This window comes from Phodopus roborovskii, unplaced genomic scaffold (assembly GCF_943737965.1).
Source record: "Phodopus roborovskii unplaced genomic scaffold, PHOROB, whole genome shotgun sequence".
Taxonomy (NCBI): Eukaryota; Metazoa; Chordata; class Mammalia; order Rodentia; family Cricetidae; genus Phodopus; species Phodopus roborovskii.
The window spans coordinates 3,542,461-3,567,231 of NW_026126603.1; the positions used below are offsets into that span (position 1 = coordinate 3,542,461).

The 24,771-nt window shown below is 40.4% G+C and overlaps 1 protein-coding gene across 2 annotated transcripts in view; it reads right to left on the reverse strand.

Moving 5' to 3' along the window:
* Rnf150 (ring finger protein 150) overlaps positions 1-24,771 on the reverse strand; it is a 218,869-nt gene that overhangs the window by 149,566 nt on the left and 44,532 nt on the right. The gene's annotated exons all lie outside the window — the stretch shown is intronic.

Consider the following 24,771-nt stretch of genomic DNA (forward strand, 5'->3'; position numbering starts at 1 on the left):
TGTGTGTGTGTGTGTGTGTGTGTGTGTGTGTGTGTGTGTGTATTTAAAGAAGAGACTAGGAATTTGAGATGGAGTGGGAGGATATGAGAAATTTTGGAGAAGTGTGAGAATGATTAAATATACTGTGCATGTATGAAATCCTCTACAAAATTGTAAAAACTCTCTGAGTAAACTCAAGTTAAAATGAAGAAAAAAATTGAAGAAAAATATGAGCTGGCAGAAGAGCCACAGATAATGGTTTAGGTACAGAGGAAAAACTACAGGAGATGGATAGCAATTGCAACATTTTCAAATTACAGAAATGTTGAGGTTATGACTTGAAGATGAGATGAGTGCAACAAGCCACAGGTTATGAAATATAAGCTTAGTCTAACGAATGGCAGGTGATAATATCTGTCCCTCTGATAACCTAGGATAGGGCTTGGGGCAATTACCTTTGTATAGAATCTCTGTGCTTCTGCCTCCTACCTACACAGATGTGAGGGCTCCTCTTGAAAACGAACATGTCCTTTTCTATCCTTCACATCCCTGACTGGACCACTCTCCACTCTGCAGTTGCCAAAGCTTGTGGCTATTATGTAAACTTGTTATTGAAGCATTCTAGGAAACACACAACCACAGTCTGGGAGGAAGCTGAAGAGCAGACTCCGCTTTCACACAACTGTTATTTACTGACACCCACCAGGGCCAGAATTGAAGTTCAGGCTCATGAGTCACTGACTCCACTTCTCTGGAAGCATAGTGTGTGAAGGGTTCCCAAACAGCTGATGGCTCCCTTGGCTTCTGAACATCTGTGCTGCTTCGATCCCATGACCATTATTTATTTTGTTTTACCTTTGCTAGCTGAAGAATGGATCAGATCAAATTGCAGTTCATTGTACTCAGTTTCTACTCCTTTATTCCATAGGTTGTTACAGTTGCTGCTAATTAGCAGCTCATGTGGCTTCATGCATATTGGGCCTCAGAGAGAGGAGGGGTGTTCCTCATTCATTACAAATACACGAGAGGATCTAAAGAGGTACCTTGCAGATTCACTGTATTGAATTACATTCTGAAACACCTACCCCAACACTAGTAAAGAAGAAACTCCCTGACATCAAGAGAAAAGAAGAAAGCACTGAAACTTGATTTTAAAGATCAGTGTAGACCTTCTGGGACTTATGTGAAGACACACATACACACACACACACACACACACACTGTCTGTCCAACACTCTGCGTGTGTGCACATGTATGGGTTTATGTCTTATCTCAAGATTTAATATGCTGCAGCTTGCCTATATCTAAAAAATTCCAGCCTTTCCTATACATTAAAAGGGCAGCTTTTCTATACATCAAACAGCTTTTCTATGCATTGAAATGTTGTGACAGTATTATGAATGAATGCGCCAAAATGCTTCCCATATTTCCCATGGCAGGAGTTGTGGCCCCAGCCTGCACTGTCACTTGCATCAATCCCTCATCAACAGGTTTCACATGCAGCACAGACAGCTGGAGGCTGGTCCAGATAAAAAATCTCGTCTTTTGGAACTGCACATTCCTAGAACTGATCAAAGACTGATGCGAAAACACATGGTGAGTCACAGGATAAACTTTCACCAAAATAAATAAATTCAAGCACTAGCCCAGAAGATATTTATCATAAATCATTTACCTCGAGGAACAGAAACCAAAGGATACACAAATATTTTAAATATCTACTCTCAAGCATTCACATAAAAATCCTATTAACACAGAGTAAAGTACCAGCAACTTCAGGTGTTTGTGTGCATGTGTGTGCACGTTTGTGCTTGTGTACAGGCGTGAGTGCACACAGTGCACACCAAGTGTTTTTCTCAATTGTTCTCCACCATATGTTTTAAGACAGGATTTCTCACTGACCCTGGAACTCACTGACTCGGCGGGGCTGGCTGGCCAGCTAGTTCCAAGGATGTTTTGTTTGGTCTCTGCTTCCTTATCACTGTGATCACACGCATGTCCTACAGTGCCTGCCTTTCCACAGGGTGCTGGAATTCAAACTCAGGTCCTCATGCTTGCATACAGGTGCTTTACTAAACAGGCTACAATCCCAGATATCCAGCAAATTCTTTCTATAGTTTACTATAGTTTATAGTTCCAGAAACACACACATGCACACAAACATGCACATCCACACATACCCATACACACATGCACACTCACATACAAAGACACACACTGACACATGAATGCATACACACACATTCACATACAGACACACATATGCACATACACTGACACACACAACTCACACACATGCATACACAATCTCACACATGCACATGTACACACACCCACACATGTACATTACACACACACACTCTAACACACACATGCACACTCACACAACCACATTCACACACACACACATACAAATGCACATTCACATATATGTACTCACATGAGAGTACATAGACACACTCACACACACACACACTCACATGTGTCAAGTAACCTTGAAATACTAAATGCTAGTTTGATGACTCCATTGACTCTCTTTACAACCCTCCTTTAAGAATTATACTTTGTTTTATATCAAGATCCCAGAGTGACCTAAGAGAAGCATTCCATCATAGAGCAGTGGACTTGGACTAGAACCCTCCAAATGTGAGCTAAGGAAATTATCCTTTTGTAAGGTTAGTGTCACCGTATTTTGTTAGAGTGATGCAAAGCAGACTCACACTCTCCTAGTGCAGTTCCTAGGCTGTTTTAAGCGAGCCAAGCTTTCTCTTTGCCTAGTTACTTCAGTTTTTATTTGTCTATGACCTACAACCTTCATCAGAGTATGTTCAACAAATTTTTCTCACAGGAACTAATTAATGACAAAGTCTCAAGCCAGTTGGGAATTATAAGCTGTTTTCCCCATAATTCTTAATATTGTAAATTATATTTCAATAGTTAAAAAACAACTAAAGCAAACTTTTACGTTAGAAGAAAACACTTTGATTACTTAATAGCACAGAAAGTGATATGAGTGGAAAAAGCTGGCTGTGACAAGCCAAACAGGAGTCATTCTCCTCTGAAGGAATGGATTCTGGTCAGCTCTGAGGCATTATGGTTAAACTGTTTAATATTTTAGGAAAAGCCCAATTCACATGCATTTGCAAACTATCCAGTCATGAAATATTGAAATTCCCTGGATCTTTCCATCATCACATACTCTCGGCTGTGCATTTTTCATATCCAGCAGCTTGTTTTCCATCCTGGGATACCTTCTCAAACATTTCTTTTGACAGCCTCTCTATTTCTTGACCTCTTAACTGGAAAAAAAAGACCAAGAGCCACAGCTATATAGCAAGGTTGTGGCTAAGAATAATCTGCGAGTCTGGGGAGCTGGCTCAGTCCATACAATACTTATCATGCAGCATGAGGACCTGGGTTCAGATCCTCAGCACCCACACAAAAGCCAGACTTTGTGGTGTGCACCTGAAATCCCAGGACTGAAGTGGGGCAGAGATGTGGGTGCCTGGAGTTCTCTGGTCAGCCAGTGAGCATCACACAAGAGGAACAAACACAAATGAACACACAAACATGTATACCACATGCATACATACTTACAAAAGAATAAATGGAAAATGTTTTGCTTGTTTCTTATCAAACATAGTAAGTCCTCGAAAGCAGTATTACTTCTGTAAAATGTAAGTCCTTATCATCTGTCGCCAGCTAAAACTATTGAAGCATCTGAGGGGCTCAGTGCTATTTCCTGACCACAACGACTGCTGCTACGTCCTCTGAGAGCTGTGCAGACTGATGAGGAGATGATACAGGGTGCCTGACTGTGTGAGTCCGCTTTGCATCACTCTAACAAAATATGGAGACACTAACCTTACAAAAGGATAATTTCCTTAGCTCACATTTGGAGGGTTCTAGTCCAAGTCCACTGCTCTATGATGGAATGCTTCTCTTAGGCAGGTCACCCTGGGATCTTGGTGGGGTTTCAGGATGACAACAGTGAACAGCATGTGGGAGAGTAAAGTATTCAGCATAGGTCTAGGGAGCTAAAAGGAAAAGAAGAAATGTCCTGGCACCCATAATTCCCTTTGACAATATGCTCTCACTTGTCTCAGTATCCCCCTTAAGTGTCTACCTCCGAAGTGTCCAACAACATTCAACATCACCATTCCAGAAAGCAAGGCTTTGAAAAACTGTCCCCCTGTCAGGGAAAGCTGACACCAGCTATAGCATTGTCCCTGTCAACTAACAACGGAGGAATCAACAGTGCACACAGCAAAATTCAACATGTATGGTACATTAGAGCTGCCCTGTCAATAGATGATGACCCTGGAGAGTCAATGCAAAGAGCCAAATTATAAACAAAACCAGCGCCGCTCTAACAAGTGAATGGTGTGACATAGGAGGGCACACAGAGTAGCTTCTCAGAGGACCACAAAAAGCATGTATACATGGGTGGGGAAAGCAGAAAAGAATTCTGTAGCGAGTCAAGAGAGTGGCAAGTGTGTGTCAGCTTCCCTGGTGAAAGCAGACCTACAGAAATTGTTCAGGACAAGAGAGAATTGGCCCTGGGTCTTGATGATGAACTGGGATGCAGCCTGTGAACTGCAGGGGAAAAGAACACCCATGAACCATCTAAGCCCACTTTCTTTGCTAGAGCTGTCCCTTTCAGATGCCCTGGCTCTCTGTCCCTGGGGCATGCTGAGACACTTCAGATCACCCTGGAAATTCACCGGGAAGGGGGAAAACCTGCTCCATGAGGCAACAGAGATGGGCTATGCGTATCACACCTTTCTTTCTGCTCTCTCTCTCTCTCTCTCTCTCTCTCTCTCTCTCTCTCTCTCTCTCTCTCTCTGCACATTTGCTGTGAAAACCACAAAGGGACATTGAGGACAAATTATTTCACATGAATAAAACTATCTTGAATTCCATGGCCGACACAACTCCTTTGCTTCCTAAGATTTCCTGTTGCATCTATGTCCATCCATCCCCAGAGCTGTCATATTAACATGACTGGACACACTCAGTCTGTTATCTATTTTGTTTGCCTTAGTGTGGATCAGAATCCCCCCTCCCACCCGGGTTTCTAGCACTGTTAACTTGCTTGTCTTTAACAGTTTGTCAAGTTGTTGCCTCTCTGTTTACTGACACATCAGTCATTTCTATAGTGTTCATGTTTTTTCCATTACAGAAAGTGCCTCGATGGACATCATTTTGCTCAAGACATTTATTTGTATTTTAAATGGTGTTGGATTATTACCCAGGGATAAATTTGAAAGAATGACAAGACTAAGTTAAACTATAAAAAAAAAAATCTAATTTTCCTTTCCTCTCCATCTATGGAGGTGAGCATTACAGTCATTACTTACGTAAGGGACCTGGGGGACTTTGAATGTGCAGCCACAGACACTTTCCCTGGAGGATGATTTATACTAAGTTACACTTCAGTTCTAAAAATGACTCATGACTTCAGAAGGGCTTAAGCACACTAGAAACTGTCTCTTTAATAGACTGTCAGGCGTATCACTCCCCCTCAGTTCCTCTTATAAAGTTAATGTGTTGATGATGGAGAAATGAACAACTACCCTGCTCTACAGACAAATGGCTCAAAAGGGAGGTGGTGGTGAATCTACAAGCCTGTAAATCTAATAAACAAGAATTATCCAGTACTGAGAAATGTGAGCAAGGCATAGCCCTGAGCCATATTCGGCACTAACATAATAAAAGGCTGAGAGGTGAGCACACATCAAATTAAAGCCATATATCAAGCACTCTGCTGAGAAACTGCTAAAGTAAAGGTGCTAATGAAGAACAAGACTGGGTTAAAAAAAACCCACAGCGGGTTGTGAAATGCCATTACTCAAAATATACTAGGCTGGAGAGATGGCTGGGCAGTCAAAGGCATTGTCATCAAGCCTGATGCCCTGAGTTTGGACCCCAGAACTCACATGGTAGAAGGAGGAAGCCAACTCCTAGGAGTTCTTGTCTGACCTCCATAAATACTGTGATATGCCACCTTCCTCAGTACATAAGCACACACTGTGATATGCCACCTCCCCTGATACACAGAAAAATTAGAACACACATATAGAAGAAATACTACAGTTACTGTTACTAAAGAACACTATTGAGGGACAGGGTGCATGTGTGGGATGATATGCTTAGCACATGATATACACTTACATGAAAACTTAAAAATAAAATTCACAGGGAGAACCTGTCCCCTCCCTACCAGAAAGCTGACCATGTCCCTTGCTGGCCCTGGGATAATGGATCTTGATGACCCTGCAAGGGAGAACTTGCCCCTCCCCTCACTTGAAGGGGGTGGTTACAGCAGCCTGGACTGATCAACTCAGCTACTGCCCAGTCACATATCCAGTGCTTTGAGATTGCAGTCCCCAACATGACCCAATCTATGGCCTGCTGGAGCTTGTGAAGGGACTGGTCCTGGGGAACCCAGGATCTCCATGACTCAGGATATCTGAGAGGAGACTGGGTGAGGGTCCAACATTGATGATGTAGCAGAAGCCAGAGGCCTTGAACTTAACTCATTACCCAATGGACACTTGCCAAGTAAGGCTGTGTGGACAAAGGTGGCATACTGCATGATACACAGCAGCTGTTAAATGCCACCAAGACAAAAGAAGAGGGGATGGAGAGGTGTAAAGATGGAGGAGCAAAGTGGTTTTTTGTTTGTTTGTTTGTTTTTAATTAATATTATTTGCGTTTTTATTACTTATTTTTAAGCTTTCTTTGCTGGGCAGGAGTGCTGAAAGGTAAAGGGCAGATACAGAGGGACTGGGAAATGAGTGGCATTGGGGTACAAGATGTGAAATTCCCAAAGAATCAATACAAAAAAAATTATCTTTTAAAGAAAATCAGCAATTCAGCAAATTAAAAATAAAACTTACATAGGAACAGCTTTGGTTAGAGTTTTTAATTTAGAAACTTGTAGTTTAAAAAAGAATTGGAGGGAGTATTGGTACATTTGATAAAGACAAAAACTCTTGGGGATAGTTACAAAGTTTCATTTCATACTAACAATTTAAAATAAAGAATGCCTAAATTATTTTAGTTCAACTCATTGGGACTACAGATTCCCATCCTGGGAGCTTCACAATTTCAGGTAACTGTCAGATTACCGTGCACCCTGATATAGGCATCCTGAGATACCCTGAAAATGGAAATGAATACATGCCGAACAAAAGCATGATGTCCTCAACACTGGGCCATCCTCCCTGAGGCCTGGACAGTAGCAGCCATCTCTGTGGATGCTCTGAATAACCACAGCCTTCACCTGGCTTCTCGTTGGCACAAGCAGCTGTAGCTCAGGACATTGGTTTCTTAAGATTTTATAGTAAATGTGTCTAAGGCGATTGCACCACAGAAGTTCTGTAACAACATGTAGATCTAATTCTGTGGGTGGTGGTTTATGCTGTGAAGCATTGTCTGAAGTGGGAAACATCACGGATTTAAAAGTTTAACTGCTTTATTGCACTCACAGGATTCCAAGGTTTTTGGAACCACAAGCTTGAAAAGATGTAGGAGATGGAGGCAGGGGCAGAACCAAGATGGCAGAGGCCAGCCTCACATGTCCAGATACAGCCTGAGACACCAAATGGACAGATTCAGCAAACCCCACTGGCAAGCACAGTATCCTCAATAGAGGGTGGGCAAGGTGTGTGAGCACACGTAGAGCTAAACTGATGATTTCCGTTCAGTCCGCAAACCTACAGAGAGGAAGGAGAGAACCAAGTCCTGCAAACTGCCCTCTGAACGCCACACATACAATAAGTAAGTAAATGAATAAATGCAATTGTTTAAAAATCAAGAAAGAAGTATCCTTCTCTTAGCTATTCCACTTTCCCACATTCTTACATATGTATACATGTAGGATATGCATGCTATGTCTATACACATAAGTGTGTGCATGCTTATGGAGGTCAGAGGTTGGCCTCCAGTATGCTCCCCAGTCACTTTTCAACCCAATATCAAGGCAGGTTCTCTTTCAATTTGGAGCTCAGCAGACTCAGTTGGTCTAGATAATCACCCCATCCTAGAATGCCTTGTCCCTGCCTCCTGACTACTGGGATCACAGGTAAGCCACCAGGTTCCAGTGTGTGTGGGAGGGGGGTGGGTGCTGGGGATCTGAATTTCGGTCCACACATTTATGTGGCAATCACTTAGGCCATTTTACTATTTTATGTCCTCTTTACTATTTTATGTCAGCTACATCCAGAATCCATTATGAGTGAGAGTAGAAACAACAGAAACAGTTTTAGACAACAAGGATGCCATATATGAAATAAAAGTATTCATGGGATGCTTAAAAATAAAGGGAACCATGAAAATAAGCAAGCAGCAGGAGACAATAAAAGAGGAGAATGGAAAATGAGATCTTTAGAAAAAAACGTGACTACTGAGATTAAAAAAAAAATAATTCATTCAGAGAGTATCAGGAAACACACAGTCTACCATCTGGTTCTATATCTTTTCATCACTTACATTTGAAAGTCATTTTATAATCTATCTGCAGAAGAAGATGGTAGTAAAGGATTCAATGTAGTCATGAGAATTTTAAGAGAAAATAGATTTTGTTCTATTAAAAATCAGCAAATCTCTCAAGCTTTTAGGTGATTCCCATGAAACATTAAAGGGCAGGAAGCATTGGTCAGTAGTGGCACATGACTTTAATCCCAGCACTTGGGAGGCAGAGGCAGGCGGATCTCTGTGAGTTTGAGACGAGCCTGGTCTACAGGAGCTAGTTCTAGGACAGCTTCCAACGCCATAGAGAAATCCTGTCTCAAAAAACCAAAGGGGGGGGGGAGGGTGTGTATAGACAGAAAACATTCATTCTTAAAAGTAGATAGAAGTGAACATAAAAGAAACTCAAATGTAAAAACTGAGTACGATGAACCCCAAAAGCCACAGACTTACACAGAATTAGTGAAAAGAATGACCCAGAATGGAGCATGGTTTTGGAGATAGAAAATACGAAAGAAAAGATAAAACCATTTTATCTCAATTTGGGTTTTCTTTAGAGAGTCTGTTCTTGCTTTCATGTTTTGAACTGTTTTTACCATTTCATTGCACTGTTTGTGTTTTTCAAGATTTCATTAAAGGATTTACGCATATCCTCTTTGAGGTGCTTGAACATACTCATGTCAGTGTGGTCTTTGTCTGTGCTTCAGCTATATAGATTTCTCAGGGCCTACAGTATGTCTTAGGAGCCTGGGTTCTGGTGGGGACAGATTGTCTTGGCTGTCATTGATTGAGGTTTTCAGCTGGTGTGTAGGCATCTGTGTTTGGGATGATTATGATTCTAGGTGTTGACATCTAGCCTTGTTGAGTGAGCATTCTGTTCCTTGGTTTCTGTTGCCCTCTCTGGATCTTAGGGAAGTGTGGTGACTGTACATTTCCACTGTAGGGAGTGCTTCTGAGGGCTGGTGGGTGGCAGACAGGAATAAAGGGACTAGGAAAAGGTTAAAGGGGGTCTCAGGCAAGCACTAAGGGGCCTGTCCGCACCTAGAGCTGATTCCACAGGGAAATGAAGGTGAGGTGGGAGGAGGGGGTCAGGTGACTGCTTCTTATGCCCTGCTGATTTTTGTTTGTTTGTTTTGTTCTATTCTGATTTGTAGTGTTATTTGCCTGTTTGTTTCCTAAAGAGAGAGAGAGAGAGAAAGAAAGAAGGCATGGAACTGGATGGATGGAGAGGGGGGAGCAGATTTTTGTGCATTCATGTTTATCTGATTGTGATCCATTTTTCAGATTCATTATCATAACTCAGGAGGGCAAATAGTCCAGTAGCACTTTAAAATATCTGAAGACATTCTTTCCCGGCAGTCCCTTTCTCAGTATGACGAGATATACACATTGTTAAGTCACTAATTCCCTAATCACCTGTTTCTAAGTCCATCATCCTCTCATCTATTTCAGACATGCATTTTAGTGGTTTGGGCTTTGGCATCATTTCCACAAAGTCTAAATATATTATGCCCAAAGAAACTGTTGACTGACTATACTGAGTCATCTAACAGGTTGTTTTCCTCATGGTTTGTTTTTCTTTTCAACTATAAAGATACACACATATACACACCACACACATACTCCCATTCTGCCATACCACATACTCCCTACCTCCAAACACACACACACACACACACAACACCACTACCATGTACATACATCACACACATCCCTCACTCCACACACACCACACACACACGCACACGCACACACACACACACACACACCACAAACACACACAGAGGAATGCACACCCACACTTACTTCTTTTCTACCAGACTGTACATTTTTATCAGATGTTTGCTACTTTTACCCAAGGCTGATTCTCCCACATCTCTTTATAATTCTTACTTTTTATAATTCACTACCACTTTTTCAGTAACTTTTTAAAAACTAAAATTTCCTGTTTTAGGTGGCCAGAGAGATGGCTCAATGGTTCAGAGAAACTAGTATTCTTGCAGAGCCCTGGGGTTGCCTCCCAATGCCCATATTGGGCAGCTCGCTCCAGATCTAGGAGATCACAGAACATAGTTAAAAATAAAAATAAATCTTTAAGAATAATCTTATTTACTATCAACCAGAATTCATGCAGAATTCTGGTTAAAACATGGCTTCATCTGTAAGAACTGACAATTGAGGTAGTTTGTCTGAGAATCTACTTACACAGTACCAGCAGAAATGACTGAAAATGTCCGGAGGGTGATATTGTCATTTAAGTCCAGTGTGGCTCCAAATAAACAAGCGGTACAAAAGATAGAGAAAATGCATACAATACACAACAGTGAAAAATCTCATCAAATTCATAAGAAAAAGAAGAGGAGGAAGAGGAGGAGGAGGAAGTCTGGCTTGTGCTAGAGGAAATTAATTGTAGCATATCAAAGAAAATGTTGATCAATTCTTAAATCGCTTCAAAGGAAGCCAGGGAAATCTCGTCCCATTCCACGTAGAGAGCAGGGACAACTGCTCACAAAAACTTCTAAGAAATAATGCTCTCATAAAAACCAACATTTAAAACATTTTATCATATTTTAATTGAGTTTAGCAAAGTCATAAATTAGCACATTTCACCTGCACTCTGAAAGATTTCAGTTAATGCACTCTGAAAGATTCCAGTTAAGCAGACTCTATCTTAGAGGACACAGGAACCAGATTTAAAAATTGAAGGAATTTCTTCTGAAACCCAGATGGATTTTGAAATCTGTTAAAATGTTTGAAGTAAGGGAATAAATCTGATGGATCGTGAAAGGTAGTTCCCTCTGACCTGTAGCCAGTGAACGTTTGATTTCTTAAAGGTAAAAAAGTTGGAAGGCTTATTTTTTTGATAGAGCAGAAAACTAAGAGCAAATAAGTTGCTGGATAAGTGGCTCGGAGTGTAAAGTTCTGCTGTGCATGTGTGAGGACCTGAGTTTGGATACCCAGGTCCTCCAGGAAGGGACACAATAGCATGTGTGTAATCTCTATGTTCCTTTGGCAAAATGGGAACCAGAGACAGGAAAATCCCAGAAGCTCTTGGTGAACAATAAGAATCCCGCTAAAACAAGGTGTTTTCTGACTTCCATGTGCATTGTGCTGCAAGTGCTTATTACAGTTAGACACATATATGAATGCACATGCACACACATAATGAAAATAAGACAATTCTATTATGTCCAAGGTAATAGGAAATATGAAAGTTAAAAAAAAAAACTATAGTTAAATCTGTTTTCAAAATATATGAAATGATGAGTTTTTGAGTCTGCATAAAATTGTTAAGCTCTGTTTTAGTTTGCTTTTCTGTTAATGTGTAAAGCACCATGCTTGCAAGCAACCCAAGGAGGGAAGAGTTTGTTTCTGCTTGGAGTTTAGAGTCTGTCCTCCAAGGAACCCAGAGCAGGAGCTCCGGGCAGGAACCAGGAGGCAGGAAGCAAAGCAGAGACCATGGAGGGACCCAGCTTAGTGTTTTGTCTCCAGCCTCAAGTTCAACTATGTTTCTTGACAACCCAGGACTACCTGGCACTACCCACAGTGGGCTGGCCCCTCCTCCATTAATTTGCAACCAAGAGAATTCCCACTAGCCAATCAGATGGAAGCAATTTTCAACTGAGTTTCCTTCTTCCCAGGTGTCTCTAGTTTGTGTCTTGTTGACAAACACACACACACACACATAAGTTCCTTTCTTTTATAAAAGACATATATGTGTACATAACAATATACTTGTGCATATATGTGGAGGGAAATATATACATTATACATGTGTTATAGTAAAATCTCAAGGCAACCACATGTACAAAGTAGTTGCATGGGAAAATCACTCATATTTATTATTGTTAATGGCAGAACCTTTGAACAACTCTGTATTCATACAGCTAATCTTGTTCCTGTGGATTGTTTACATAGCATATGCCACACTTGACCTTCACCAACAGACAGAGAAATGATGGCTTTATACAGTAAAGACTCTAATTTGTATTTTTTTTCAGATAACTTCTATTTATTGTTGAAAGTATGTTTTCAAAAAAAATCTAATGACTCAAATATTCACAAACTTATACAAGTAAATATTATACTAAGTAAGTCATTAGGCAATTAATTTATTTACAGCATATTATACCACTTAAGTTAATCTGAATTAAACAGATACTCTCTAACTTTATTGGCATAATAAACTAAATGCCAAAGTTAAAAGAATTTATTTCAGGGGAATAAGTATTTGAATTTTACTAACCATCCACATTTGAGTCACTCATCTTCCTCTGTCTTCTTCATCCTACCTAGATTTGTGAAAGTTTTACTTTTAATAAACTCAGACATAAACATGTTTGTGCCAAAGTTATTATTTCCTCATGTGAAACTCTTAAAAAAGTTAAATTTGTTATCAGGCAGTGGTGGCTCACGCCTTTTATCCCAGCACTGGGGAGGCAGAGGCAGGTGGTCTCTGTGAGTTTGAGGCCAGCATGGTCTATAGAGCGAGTTCCAGGACAGTCAGAGCTACTTAGAGAAACTATATCTGGAAAAAAGAAAAGAAAACAACAATCATGAGTTAAAATGTATAGGGAAACTGTTTAAATCTTTCCCAAGAGTGTCTGCTTTGAGGGTTTGTTTGTTTTTTAAGTTTTGAGGTAGGGGTCTCACTAAGCATCCAGGTTGGTTATAACTCACTTATCTCAGTTAGTTCTCAAACATGCAATCTTCCTGCCTCAGTACCCCAAACATCTGGCTTACACCCCCATTTGGCTGGGCTCATTTCTTTCAAGGTTCTTGATAAAAATCAGCCAATTGCTCCTCTGAAGATAGTGCCATTTTGAGAGCAGAAGGACACCCTAGTATGGAATTTTAGTTCCTCAAGAAGGGAAAAAATTTGGTTTCCAGTTTGTAAACCAGTGAGTTTTTAGAGTCCACTCTCTGTGAATTGACAAGCTACACTCTGGACCCACAAAGGACTTTGCAGAGATTTGTAGACTCTAGCTGGTCGTTGTGTTTCTGTGTTTGCTTTGACCCCATGCATGTATGTATATGAGTATCTGTAGCGGGTGGGGCTTTAAATACAAAAGTTAAGTGTTCAGTTGTCATGCCCTTTACCATGTACACATTTCGGGCCCTCACCTTTGCTAATCATTAAGCCTTCACAATGACTCAGTGAGGAAAGGTTTAAGTGAGGGGGTTGGCGACTCATAATCAGATTTAATCAAAGCTAAATACCAAACCTCTGATTAGATCAAAATGATTTGCGTTTCTTCTCACTCTCCCCTATTTTTCAAGTTCTACTTAATAAATACATATTAAGCATTCGTTGTCTATCAGTCTATCAGCTATTGTTGTAACTACTCTGCATTAATTACGTTTGTCATTGACATAACTAATTAAATCCCTAGCATGATGGGAAGCTAGAGAGGAAGATTTTATTCTGAATTACAGTGGGAAGGGATCATTTCTTCTTGCTAGGGGAAGACATTATAGCATGTGGGAAGTTGTGGCTGCAGGAGCAGAAATCTAGCTGGTAACATTGCATACATAGGCATAGGGCAGAGTGTGAATAGAAAGAGGGATTAGGTTACAAAACACATGACTCACTTTCTCTAGTGGGGTTCTACCTTTTAAAGGTTTTACATGACCCATTTCCTCTAGTGAAGTTCTACCTCTTAAAGGTTCCACATGACTCACTTCCTCTAGTGAGGTTCTACCTCTTAAAGGTTTTACATGACCCATTTCCTCTAGTGAGGTTCTACCTCTTAAAGGTTTTACATGACCCATTCCCTCTAGTGAGGTTCTACCTCTTAAAGGTTCCACATGACTCACTTCCTCTAGTGAGGTTCTACCTCTTAAAGGTTCCACATGACTCACTTCCTCTAGTGAGGTTCTACCTCTTAAAGGTTCCACATGACTTACTTCCTCTAGTGAGGTTCTACCTCTTAAAGGTTCCACATGACTCACTTCCTCTAGTGAGATTTTACCTCTTAAAGGTTCCATATGACTTACTTCCTCTAGTGAGGTTCTGCCTCTTAAAGGTTCCAACCTTCCTGAACCATAGCATGGGTGTGTGTGTGTGTGTGTGTGTGTGTGTGTGTGTGTGTGTGTGAGCCTATAGGGACACTTCTATTCAAAACCTGTCTTCATGAGTTAAGTGCTATTAATTCCATTGTTTTCAATCAACAAGTCCACACCTACATAGCCAGAAAGTGGCAGAGGTGAAACTTATGCCTCTGTAGATTGAATTTTAAAAATATGAACTGTTTTGAAGACCTAGTGAGTCTTAGCTGTCATTGGCCATGTATCTTTCTGTTTGGCCTGCTGCTATGAACATTGTGATGTTATGTATGGCTCAGAAGGCTTTGTACGTGGCTTAACTTTCCTTCCCTATCACATGCATTAAAAACCCAATAACAAAAATCAAAGACAAAGCCAATCCAATAACAGCAGTGATGGGTGGGAAGTGGGAGGGGTGATAATAAACAAGGTAAGGAGTGGTGTGCTGCCAGCATTGCTTGTTGAATTAAAAATGAGGCAGGTTTGGCAGCATGCTATATGACTTTATATGCGGTTAGTTCAGCATCTTGACAAGTCTGAAGTTCTATGTGTATCAGGAAGCTTAGTGTCCTTGGATATGCTTGGTTCTGTGATAGCAGCAATGAGCGATCACATTCTTGGTTAGCGTCTAAGTAGAAATCATGGGATCCTGTCAGTGTGTGAGGGATGGATGCAGGGAAGGAAAGTAAACACAGGAAGCATTTCCTGAGGTTTCTAATCTGTGAGGCTTTGGAAAAAAAAAAAGTATCTGAAAAATAGAGTTCAAGTTTTCTAAATGAAAAGTCAAAATTTAAAGGCAGTAAGATGGGCTATGTATAAATGAGATAAGGAATAATTACAGTTACTCTTAGAAGATAAATAGACTCTGGAATTTAACAGTGATATCTCTATCTATACAGGTAAACATTATGTAAGTTTACTGGGATGTCCTCAAGACCCTTTGACTGAGATACTGACATTTGACCTTGATGAGTTTGTGAAGCTCCTTCAACTAAAATGACCTTGCTCTGATCACACAAAGTCACGTAGTTGGCACATCTTCCCTAAAGGCAGACGATGCTCAGTTATCAAACAGGTCTCTATTGTGATGCTGAAATGGCCTGGGGAGTACCTCAGATCTCTACAGAGGAAGCCCCAAAAGGTTTCTTCCTGAGTCTGTTTACATGGAGGTAACACCCTGCTTGCTTTCCCCTTGCACAGGCAGTTTCATCTCCTTGACTCTTTCATTCTGAGTGTCTCTCTGTGTGAGCCCATTCACATGGTCCAAGGGTATCCAGTTTGAAGAGAGATGCATCAACACAAGCTTCTTTTCATTGTGAAATTCTTTCTGCTAATTCTTTGCCTCTAGATGCAGAAACGGCACCCGTGAATGCTGAATGCTGTCATTTGTCTAGTTTATGTACAAAAAACCCTTAACCTGTTCCTTAGTAATGTTTTCTTCATTATTTGAGAGAAGGTTTCATGTAGCCTAGACTGGTCTCGAAGTCACTAACATCTGAGGTTCGTCCTTACTCCCAATCCTTCTGCCTCTACCTCTGGAACAATGGAGATTATAGATATGCCCCATCTCTGTGGCTTGGGAATTTTAACTCTTCAGCAATAAACTGAAGAAGCATACATCACCACCCCTTTTAAGATCTAAGCTTATTTGTTGCAGCGGGAGTGTGTTTCCTTTCTACAAAAAGTGGTATGAAAAGAGATCATTGGACTGAGCACAAAAAAAAAAAAAAATATTTTAAGTCAGATATAAAACCTCAATCTCAGAAAATGATATCAGTGCTACATCATGTAACTTTTCAATTAGTTACTCTTCAAAATTTCTATGCAAATTAGAATGTCTTACTGCTAAGTAAGTTACTTACATCAAAACTTCTCAAACTGTGGTTTAGAGCCTCCTCGAGGCTGTATAAGTAAACATGGAGATTGTGGGTAACTGAGCAAAAGTGAAAGGTTCCTGAACTCACATTGACCAAAAACTAATTCAAAACCAAATGTGTAATGAACCCAAGGTGTTCCTAGTAGTTCTTGCCCATGTTGCATTACAACTCTACTGTAGCCTTGATTCTAAACACACAACGTACACACTTTGCACCATGAATATCATCAAGTCACATGATGCCCAGGAATGATGCCTAATATACCTTAGCTCTGATATGAGACTGCATATTGTAAATTGCAGTGTGTTCACTGTGCATTCAGAGTTTTCTGCTCTTATAGATATGTAATAGTTTAGCTACATAAATCAAGACAGTATTTTCCTACTCTCATTGTTCATCTTATCAGCTTTGTACATTTTGAATATACTAAGCACATTATTATATGATACTTTATTTTCTTTTCTAACAAATGGTACAATGATGTCCATACCAAACTAGGTGTTCTGAAATGATTTTGTCTAATTTATTATCAGAAAACATTTGTGTAGTAATATATTATTTGTGATTTATTAAAGCTTGCCACAAGTCATAGAAGCCAGGCACAAACCTTTAAGCCCAGCAGCCAGAAGCTAGGAGGTGATGGTACACACCTTTAATCCTAGAACTCAGGATTAAAGAGGTAGATGGATCTCTCTGAGTTCAAGGCCACCCAGGAATACATGAAGTTGAATTAGTCTATAAGAGTAACAGCTCACATGCCTTTAACCCCAGCATTAGAGTAGTATAAAAGATAGAAGCAGGGTCTTCAGTATTCAGTAGGAGGCATTCATTCTTCAGCCACACTGAAGTTAGGAAGGCTCAGTATCAAGGATTCATTCTCTAGTCATTCTCTAGGATAGAAAGACATTGAAGTCTCAGGATCTCCAGCCACACTGAGGAGAGGCAGCAGTTTGAGGCTTGGAGAAGAGCTCATGTGTGGATCAGGCCTTTCAGCCTGAGCTTGAGGTGAGAGCTAGTAGCCTGATGCTTTGTCTGAACGTCAGTTAGAAGTTTAAATCTCAATATCAGACTTTGGGTCATTTATTTATTCATGTTACACATTTTACTTTTATTCCTATCTTTATAGTTACATACTCAGGGTTCATAACATTATTTTGCACCAGAAAGAAATTATGAGTTGAAAAACTCATAATTTAAATGAAAAGTATGTATTTTAATGTTGTCTTTGTTGTGGTGTGTGTTGTATGTGTGTGCAGTATGTACACATGCATAGGTTACATCAGGTGCCTTCAACTCTCATTCTTTACCTTAGCTTATGAGAGAGGGTCTCTGGTTAAACCCAGAGTTCACCAAATGCCCAGACTGACTGTGTCTCCTCCTTAGTGCTGTGTTACACACCTGTTCAGCCTCACCTGAATTTTACATGGATGCTGGGATCTGAAATCAAGCTTACATCCTTGAATTACAGACACTTTAATGATATAGCAATCCCTGAGTTTCTGGTATAAAATTTTCTGAGAAAAATTTATACAATTCTGGTAAGCAAGCTACATTAAAAGATCTTTGTAATATCAGTTTTGTCCAACAGTATATTATTCTGTTCAACAGTAATTTTACAAAATTTTCAATAAATATTCACCCCCTGCCCAGATCAAAGTGAAAGGATGAAAACCATAAAGACTATATGGAACATTTGGCTAACTATGACTATAAGTTAATATAAAGTCTGAATTACTAATTACTAATAATTATACCTATAGTCTACTATTATGTTTTCAAGTAACTTCAGACTGATTACTTGCAAATACACGAAAGCTTAGATAGTTCACTATTGGGTGGAATTGCCTTAGTAATAAGCAAAACAATCTGCTTTTAGAATATCAATTTCATTTTTTCCATAAAGTATATACTTGAGTAATTAAAATTGTCTAAAAAATTCCTTTACATATAACATATATTTTAGTGGGAGTCAGCTGAGTTTAGGATTAAAGCAAGAGATCCTCATATAATTTTAAGCATTTCCAAGCAGTATACACATAAATTATCTAGCTAGTTTATTAAAAAGCAGATTTCTGCTTTGGTAATTTTAAGGCTTGAGAATCTGCCTGTCACCAAGTCTCAGTGGTGGTGGTTCTGCTGCTGCTAGGAACACCTGTGACAACTAGGAGCCACAGTTTAACCACAGGGAGCTTGTCTACCCGCAACTGTTGAATATTGCCACAAGAGCAGGGGCAGCAGCTTGTTCTCCATTTTGAAGGGAACAGTAATTGTGCTTCATATGATGGAGAGCTGAATGTTTCTGTTAGACACTGACTCTCTGAAAATGACATCGTCATGAACCTCTGCTGCAGCGAAGGCCTCTGTTGAGTTACTGAGGACAGTGTATGGAAGCTAAGAAACTGACTATGGTAGTGTGAATGTAATTGACTCCCATAATCTCATAGTGGTGCTATTAGGCTATTGGGAGGTGTGGCTTTGTTGGAGTAGGTAAGGCTTTGTTGCTGTATCACTGTGAGGGTGGATTTTGAGGTTTCTTGTGCTCTGGACACTGCCCAGTGTCTCTGTCAACTTCCTGTTTGCCTGCAAGATGTAAGACTCTCAGCTAATTCTCCAGTAACATGTCTGTGTGCATGCTGCCATGCCCCTCCATGATAACGAACTGAACCTCTGAAACTGTAAGTGAACAATTAAATGTTTTCTTTATAAGAGTTGCCGTAGGCATGGTGTCTCTTCCCAGAAACTTCTATAGTGTTTTATGGCTTGGGCATGTTTTATATATGGAATAATATTTTAACTATGTAAAGATGTGTTACATTTGTTTATGCTGCAGAATGTTACTCTAACGGTGTAAAGGTGTGTTCCATTTAGTTGTGCTGAATTTGTTTAATTATATAAAGATGTATTTCATTTGTTTCACCTTGCCTATGTAAGGCACATGATCAGTCTAATAAAAAGGGGTAGGTAGGGCAGTGGCCTGAGACAATAGGTAGGAAGAGGAGTAAAGAGAAGAGGGAGGAGTAAGAGGAAGAAAGAGAGGGACATGCCTGGGCCAGAGCCAGGCAGCCTCCAGCCAGCCAGACTTGAGAAGCATAAAAGTAAGACAGAAAGAAAGAAACAAAGAAAGAAAGGAAGGGAGGGAGGAAGAAAGGAAGGAAGGAAGGAAGTGAGGAAGGAAAGAAAGAAGGGAGGAAGGGAGGAAGGAAGGACAGAAGGAAGGAAGGCAAAAAGTCTCAAGGCAAAATGTAGATGAAGAGGAACAGGATATTTTAAGTTATAAGAGGTAGCAAGAAATAAGAGCTAAAATAAGGCATTCACAACTAATAAGAAGTCTTCATGTCTTGATTTGGGAGCTGGCTGCGGCCCAAAAGAAAAACCTGCTACAAGTTTTAGAGTGACAAAATGGACAGGAAGAAGGCTCTTCTGGAAAAGGTGCTTGCTGCCATGTTTGATGACCTGAGTTGGAACTCTGAACCCTATATGATGGGAAGAAGAAACTGACCCTGTGTGATTTGAATCAGAATGACTCCCACAGGCTCATCTATTTGAATTCTGAGTCACCAGAGAGTGGAGCTATTTGAAAGGATTAGAAGGATTTGGAGATGTGGCCTTGTTGGAAAAAAAAATCTGTCACTGGGAATGTGCTAGGCCCTATGCTAGGCCAAGCTCCATGCTATGATAATAATGGACTAACCCTCTGAAGCTGTAAGCAAGCTCCCAATTAAATGCTTTCTTTCATAAGAGTCTCCCATGGTGTTGTTGTCTCTTCATCCACAGCAATAGAGCACTGACAAGGCAGACCCCATGGGTTTTCCTCTTGACTTCTCCACATGCTCAGTGACTGTGTGTACCTCCCCCCACTCATTCATAGAAAACAAATAAAATGAGCAAAGGAAGGGAAGTTTGGCACACTTTAAGCTTACCATTTCCTTCCTAATTTACCCGTAGGGGCTATTCTAACAGCATAGCACCAGGTGCTATGATACCATTGAAGCAGAAATAATTCTGACAGCATCAAGTAGTATATAAAAAGGCAATCAGAAATACATGTCTGTTTAAAATAGTTTTACTTTAAATATTTTAAAGTTGTGAATTATAACATTTAACAGATGTGTAAAGAATATTTAACTTTCTATTTCTGTTCAAAGTCACTTCAGTGTCTGTCTCATTTTCCTTTGATACCCAGAATCTATGAATATGACAGCTCCATGCTCAGCTTAGTTCTTCATGGCAATAGGAGAATCACATTCAAGAATTGAAGACCTAAAGTAAAAAAAGCTGAATGAAGTACTGAATGACAACTTTATTTCCTTCAGAAACCTAGAGCTTCCACTTTGGAAATTTCTGTCCTTTTATTTGTCAACTGTGGTTTTTCAGTGCCATATGCTTGGATTGGTTGGGATGAAGGATATTACTGCCAACTTGACAGGAACTAGAATCACCTAGAAGACTAGTCACTATATATACCTGTGAGGGATTACATGGAATAGGTTCATTGAAGCTCTGACTCGCTGCAGCCCCACAGCAATGGACCTTTCCACCATGATGCTTTGACTCAATGAAGGGCCCACAGTGATGGGACCTATCCACAGATGATGGACCTATCCACAGTGATGGACCTATCCACAGTGATGGACCTAGCCACAGTGATGGATCTATCTACAACGATGGACCTATCCATAGTGATGGACTGATCCACAGTGATGGACTGATCCACAGTGATGGACCTATTCACCATGATGCTCTGACTCACTACAGGGCCCACAACAATGGTTTGAAACTTCTGAAAACATGAGCCAAAAATAAATCTTTTTTCCATTTTTCCCTTTTTCTCAGGTATTTGTAATAGTCACCAAAACGAACACTTAGAGCTTTCAGTTGATTCTAGAAGTGCTGCTTTCCCAATCTATCACAAATTCCAGATGCAGGAGAACAAGGGACATGATACCCCAGTAGAAGACAAAAGAAGGGACAGCACCCAAAGAGAGTGGAACTAGCTTTATTTAGAGGGACAAGGTCCCTCCATGGCCATAGCATCCTCTTTAGCTTCCTGAGACCAGCCATGGAAATCAGCAATTGGGTACCTCAGAGCCCGTACCCTAGGAGGACAGGTTGAAGCCCTGGCAGGAAGCTCAGTTCTTTTAGTCTTCCTAAGTGTCTACAGCCAGTTGAAAGCCCTATACTTGGGGTAAAATGCCAGAAGATCAGCCATTACCTGTCAATTCTGGTCCCTATGCATCTGTTCCTTAATCTTTATAACAGTCAGAATGTCCCAGTGCAAGAAGTGTTGAAATTAAATGTGATATTATGTGTGGGAAAACTGGAATAAAATTAGTCATAATACTTCTTATTGCTATTTTTCAAATGCATCAGCCAAAAGGTCAAATAAATTCTTGTACTCAGTGAAACATTTAGGTATTAAACCATAGAAGACAGTAGTCCCTAGGCAGGAATGCCATGTAGTTCTTATTTTTATATCTGACTAGTTAAGCTTGGTGGCCACCTCTATAATCATATATCTGTGGTTGTAGAAGAGTGGAGATGATAGAAACCAAAGTCTTAGCCAAAACAGGAAGGATGAACAGGGTTATTTTGGATAGGGGATAGTAGAAAGGAGTTCTTGGAAACAGACTGGTGAGGGTGGGCTTGGTAATGCATTCATCCCTGGAGGCTGACTAACTAGATGAGGAAGCCAATTGAGGAGATGATTCCTAAAGTGGAGGATTCTTCCTGAGATACTGCTCTTTCCAGACTTCTGGGCAAGCGTAAAATCTGGCAGTTTTCAGACAATATAGGAAGGAACATCCAAATATATGGAGCATGCTGTAGTTTATTGGGATGACTAATCCTGGATGTTAAAAACTCTTCCAAAAATAACATGTACTGAATAAAATATGTTAACGCAGAGGTGGATGACATTAAGGGATAACCCTGTGAAAGAGACTTGAGTTTGCACACCATCAAACTCACAACCACAGTGGCTTCTTTACAAGCAAGCCTTGTCTAGCATTACTTCAGACTGTTAATGTAAGGGCAGATGGACCCAGGAATGAGATAAGGGGAACTGGGACAATAAGAAGGTGAAAGGGTGACTCCAGGATTATTCTTGCCAGCTTAAAGCTTGAATCAATCTGGCTAACATCTGAAAATAAAAAGAAGTCTTACCATGTTAAACAAAGGAAATGGGTTCACAAGGGAAAGTTGAAGCCATGCAGAAGTTGAATCCCCCCCCACCCCCCCGCCAGGAAGTTCTTTTTCCTCTCAGTATGGTTTGGAAGCCCAGAGATTGTGGGTGGGATCTGGATCAAAATGGAAATGCATACCACTCCAGAAATACACCCTATAGCATAAGAAAAATACCCCATTCTCTTCTTGCCCAGGGCTGCACCATTGCCCTTGACACTAAGAAGCCTAGAACCTTCTGTGACACAGGTAAGGAAGGGCACATCTGCAGGTGACCTGGCAACTGTGATCAAGAGTGGCTGGCACTACAGCAAACCCAACCCTCACTATTAGTTGTATGCATTAGAAACAACTGCTTAGCCACCATTTGCTTAGTGCGTGGAAACCAAGAGCCTGTGTATTATGTGTTCTGTTTCTCCTGGCTGCTAAATTTCTGATTATAAAATAATAAAGTACAAATCCCTTGTCTTAAATATAGTGACCTCTGTGTTTTGTTAGGGTGTTTCAGTCTCTTACAGTCATGATCCTGGCTGAAGAAGCTAGATCAGGGTCTCCCAGGGAAGAGAGGCACAAGCTTTGCCTATTGTTTCTGCATAGGATGAAAAACCCACTGTCCACAAAATACAAATATCCACCCACAAAAATTAATAGTGAGTGTGAAATGACAGATCAATTAAAATGTGTTTACCTTTAAATATTCAGTCCATGCACATGATAGTGAGTAGCAGGATCAAGATGACCCTTGTGTGTAGGAAGCCATGTGTAGGGTTCTATCACATTCCAGGTACCTGATGCCATCACAATTGCTATGTTGCCTCCCCATCCCCAAAATAGAAGTCTAAGGAGGTTAGCTAGAGAAGTCAGAGGTCTTGAAAATGTTGCCTGGTCTGGAGCTTGGGCAATCTGATGTATTCACAGTAAGCTTCCATCTGTTTATGCGGAAGAGAAGCAGCAAAGCCCAGGGATCAATTTCAAGGAGTGACATCCATTTAAACAGAGAGGACACCCAAAGAAATGAAATCACAGAGCTACCAGGATCCCCTTGGCACAGTGATTATAGCAGCTTTATAATCACTCCAGATGTCCTCAGGGAATGAACATATGCACATACTATGGAACATGGGAGAATGCTGTCTAGAAGTGAACTATTGACACACCTACATTTCACACAACCTCAGATGCTGAAGCCAAATAGAAGCCAGATGCAAAAGGCAACTGTGAGATCTTATCTCTGTGATGTCCCCAGGGAAGTCACATGATAAGGGCATGAAGCAGATTCAGGGTGCAGCTGAGTCAGGAGGATGTGACTAGAAAGAGCTTACACAAGGACATCTGGGGTTTGCAGATTTATTCTGCAGCTTGCTTGTGATCATGGCCCATGACTGGTCAAACCCCATAGGCCCATAGGAGAGAATGAAGTGGGGGTCATTCAGTAGGATTTTAAAAGTTCAAGGTTGAACAATTCGCTGTCCAAATTATAAAGGAATTCTTGTGACCATAAAAACAAGAACAGAGCCCAAGAAAGCAAACAGCCCACTGTTCAGTCTCAACTTGAGGAAGACTTTGGTTCTCCCACATGTCCACTTCCTGGCTAAATGGCCAGCCACACTGCCACACTGTTCTTGCCACATGCACTATTTGACTTCTGCAGAGGTTTGGGTCACCCGAACTTAAACCATGCTGAAAGTGCTTAGCACTCACACTCTGAGGCCATGGGGATCTAGACAAGGAATGGCCTTGCTTATAGCCTTGCTCTGTATCTCTCCTCTGCTTTTATTCCTTTGGCATCCAAGGTTAAGTTTTTTTTTTTTTTTTGGAAATTATCAAGTCTTGATTTTTTTCTTGTAACAGCTTTGAAATAGAAACAAAACCCAATCAACTGTTGTGTGTATCAGTCTCAGTTTTTATTGAGGAAGAAAATTGTGTTTTCATAGAAATTTGAATTCCAAGGGATATACGAGTTTTATAAAATTTCATCATAGTAGAAGGTGAGAAGGCTGTATAAAAGGTTAAATTGATTCTACATGAATGTATCCTTTTCCAAAGTAAAACTGTATACAACTACTAGATGGGTATACGTGATCATATCTGGGTCTGTGTGACAAACTAGAAAGTATAATAGGAATTTGCTTATAGCCACAAAGGGAGTCTACAAAATTAAAGCAACTAGAGTCTTTTCTCTCATCTCCTTCCTGTTAAAATCTCAGAAGGCTTC